General features: G+C 37.6%; 1 pseudogene; it reads right to left on the reverse strand.

Moving 5' to 3' along the window:
* Positions 1-1,454: 1,454 nt before the first annotated feature.
* The window catches only part of LOC102472724 (endoplasmic reticulum-Golgi intermediate compartment protein 2-like), a 13,919-nt pseudogene continuing 11,182 nt past the window's right edge, over positions 1,455-4,191 (reverse strand).

The following is a 4,191-nucleotide window of genomic DNA, read 5'->3' on the forward strand; positions in this document are numbered from 1 at the left end:
TCCCGGGTGGGCCGGTGCAGGGCCACTCCGCCCACCACCCAGAACAGGCATTCTTTAAAAGACATCTTCATCACTCCTGCAATCTAGGCATTTTTGGGAAACAGAGAAATGAAGACTTTCCACTGATAATTTGGCCTCCAGCATACAAAACTAATGTAGAGAGAAGTAAGTAAGCAGAACAGTTCTTCTTGATGATACATCTTCATCTCTCCTGCGATCTAGTTATTTTGAAGGATCCAGAGAAATGAACACTTTCCACTAAGAATTCGGCCTCCAGAATGCAAATCTCTCATGGTACGAAGATCAATTACAGACCTCTGGTCTCTATATCTGTTTTTTATTTTTCTCTCTACCTCTATCTCTGTCTTATCTCTTTATTTTAAATTTTTGCTCTTATGAATTCTTTAAGGTGAGCCAATTTTCTTTCAGGGACTTCTGGTCCCTCCTATCCCTTTATCTTGTTAATAATTCCCTTTCCCCCTCCAAACCCAAGAGAGCTGGAAGGGAGCAGAACAGGACTTCTTGAAGGGACATCTTCATCACTCTTGCATTCTAGCCACTTTGGGGGAAAAAGAAATGAAGACTTTCCACTGATAATTCATCCTCCAACATACAAAATTCACATAGAGAGACATAAGAAAACAGAACAGACCTTGTTGAAGATACATCTTCATCTCTCCTGTGACCTAGACATTTTTTGGGGAAACATAGAAATAAAGACTTTCCACTGATAATTTGGCCTCAAGCATAGAAAACTCATGTGGTAGGAAGAGCAAATGAAAGCCTCCTGTCTCTGTATCTGTCTTTGTCTCTCTCTACCTCTGTCTCTGTATTTCCTTCTTTTTAAATTTTTGCTTTTTAAATTTTTTTCAAAGGTGAGGCATTTTTCTTTCAGGGACTTCTGTTCCCTCATAACACTTTATATTGTTAATAATTCCCTCTCCCCATTCAAACCCAGGAGATGTGGAAGGGAACAGATCAGGCCTACTTGAAGAGACATCATCATTACTCTGGCAATCTAGCCATTTTGAAGGAAACAGAAAAAATGAAGACTTTCTGCTATTAATTTGGCCTCCAGCATACAAAGCTGGCATGGAGAGGTGAAAGAGAACAGAACAGGCATTCTTTTTTTTTTTTTTTTAATGTTTTACATACTTTATTCTGACATATCTTTTAAAAACAAAAGGACGCAAACATTTGCACTTATCAATGCCTTTTTCTTTAGATGTGGGTTTACTTCTTTTCTTCAGGCTTTTTGTTACCAAGAAGCAAGGTCTGACTTCAATAAGGCCCATTTGCTGTGAAAGTATCAGTCATCTTCAAAGCAATACTCCGGGTGGGCGTATTCACTGATTAGCTGCATAATTTCTTCTAGGACATTTGTAACAGACACAACATGTACAGGACTTCAGTTTGGGATTTTTTTTTTCCTTTTTTTCTCTCTTTTTTAAATAAGTGTTTCCTGCTTCTCATCCATACTTTCTTTTCTTTGAATATATTGCACAATATTTTATTATTAAAAAAGGTTTTATGTCTCAGGCAAAAAGTTCTTCTCCTTCACTCAGGAGGTGCTAATGTGTATTATTTTCTAAAAGAGGTAAGTGGTTGTTTGTGTGGCCATCCTCAGGGGACAGAATTGACAGGCTTGTAGGATCCGAGTCTGAAACGGCAGCAAATTATTTTGACTATAAATTTTCCAATTCCATGTAACATGCCTGTTGTTGAAAAGATTCCTCCAACAATACCACAGAGTCTTACAAAAAACTGCCAGAATGGCATGTGCTCCTCAGTAACCGTCACCATAAGAGAACTGAGATCATATTTCATAAATATCCCAGAGACCCCATGGCTGCCTGCAGCATGGTTAATAATACGTTCCTAAAAGGAAAGAGAAACAAAGGGAGGAAGTCAGGAGGGAGAAACAGAATTCACGTCACTTGGTTACTTGCATACACTTACTATTCTGCTCTACGGCCCTAGAGAAGGGCACCCAAATTTCTGTATACATTTTCCTACTAGCCTAAGCTCTTCAGAGACAAACAAGATACTGTGCATTCTTTATGTGGTTAGTTTTTCTAACTACCAAAAGAACAGCATTGTTCTTTCTCATTTTCTCAAAAGGAACCCACACATGTAAGTTTTCTCCTGAGCTCTAGAGCTTACAACTGTATGCCATGGCCCTAATTGAACAAATCGATAAAACTAAGATGATATTTTGACATACTTTTTATAAAACTTCTTTGCTAAGAAGTCACAAAATAATTACATTTACTTCTTATCACCTAAATGATGAGATTTTAAAACAATTTCACTTTCTGTTGTTAATCAAACTCTATGAGATATAATATAGGAAGAAAAGATAATGCTTTTATCTTTAGGAATGCAAATAATGAGGTTAATTATTACCATGGGAAATTAAAACAATTTTATGTGGGGCATTACAAAACCCATTCCCCTATTATTAGCACAATAAAACATTATAAGCCACTGGGCAAATTTCCCATGAAGTGACTTCATTTTAAAGCTCTGAAATACTGAATATCACGTCCAAGTTATAAATATATTGTTACCATCTCTAAAGATAAAATTTGTTTTAGCAGGTATGTATGTAACAAAAAACAAATAATGATGCACTTTGGGTTCTAGGAGCAATGTAAGTCACTTCTCCCTCTCCTCCTCTCCTGCTCTCAATCCTGCATTTTACCAGCTGATTCCCCTATTTTTTTTTTAAGTGAAACACAACGGAACTGAACAGGTCTTCTTGAAGTGACATGTTCATTGCTCCTGTGATCTAGGCATTTTTGAAAAACAGAGAAATGAAGACTTTCCACTGATAATTTGGCATTCAGCATACAAAACTTGCATGGTAGGGAGAGCCATTGCAAGCCTCCTGTCTCTGTATCTGTCTATGTCTCTCTCTACCTCTGTCTCTGTCTTCTCTTTTTATTTTTAATTTTTGCTCTTGAGAATTTTTTAAAGTGACCCAATTAATTTCAGGGCCTTCTGGTCCCTCCTATCCCTTTATATTGTTAATAATTCCCTCTTTGTCTACAAACCCAGAAGAAGCCTAAAGGAACAGACCAGGCCTTCTTGAAATGACATCTTCATTGCTCTTGCGATGTAGCCATTTTGGGGGAAACAGAGAAATGAAGACTTTCCACTGATAATTCAGCCTCCAGCATACAACACTCATGTGGTAGGAAGAGCAATTGTAGGCCTTTTGTCTCTGTATCAGTCTTTGTCTCTTTCTACCTCTATATTTGTCTGTGTATTCTCTCTTTTTTTAAAAAAAAAAATTATCTTTTAGAATTATTTAAGGCAAGGCATTTTTCTTTCAGGGCCTTCTGACCCCTTCTATCCCTTTATCTTTTAAATAATTCACTGTCTCACTCCAATCCCAGAATAGCGTAAGGGAACAGGATTGGCCTTCTTGAAGACAAATTTTCATCATTCCTGGGATTGAGCCATTTTAAGGAAAAAGAGAAATGAAGATTTTCCACTGACAATTCAGCCTCCTGCAAACAAAACTCTCATGGAAAGGCAGAAGGGAACAGAAGAGGCCTTCTTGAATAGATATTTTCATAGCTCCTTCAATCTAGTCATTTTAGGGAAACAGAGAAATGAAGACTTTCTTCTGATAATTCGCCCCAAAGCATAAAAAACTCATGTAGAGAGGTGGAAAGAAACAGAGCAGGCCTTCTTGAAGAGATATCTTCATTGTCCTGGTGATCTAGCCATTTTGGGGGAAACAGAGAAATGAAGTCTTTCCAGTGATAATTTGGCCTTCAGCATAAAAAACTCATGTGAAGAGGCAAAAGGGAACAGAACAGGCCTTTTTTGAAGAGACATCTTCATTGCTCCTTTGATCTAGCCATTTTGGGGAAAGAGAAATGAAGACTTACCACTGATAATTCAGCATACAAAACTGGTGTGCTAGGAAGACCACTTACAGGCCTCTGTCTCTGTATCAGTCTTTGTTTCTCACTACCTCTGCTGCTGTCTCTGTCATCTCACTTTTTTTTTTCAATTTTTAACTTTTAGAATTTTTTAAGTAAGGCCTTTCTCTTGTAGGCTATTCTGGCCCCTCCTATCCCTTTATCTTGTAAATAATTCCCTCCACCCCACCAATCCCAGAAGAGGCAAAAGAGAACAGAAAGGGCCTTCTTTTTCTTTTCTTTTCTTTTCTTTCTT

The sequence above is a fragment of the Tupaia chinensis genome, unplaced genomic scaffold, assembly GCF_000334495.1.
Source record: "Tupaia chinensis unplaced genomic scaffold, TupChi_1.0 Scaffold146230_1, whole genome shotgun sequence".
Lineage (NCBI taxonomy): Eukaryota > Metazoa > Chordata > Mammalia > Scandentia > Tupaiidae > Tupaia > Tupaia belangeri.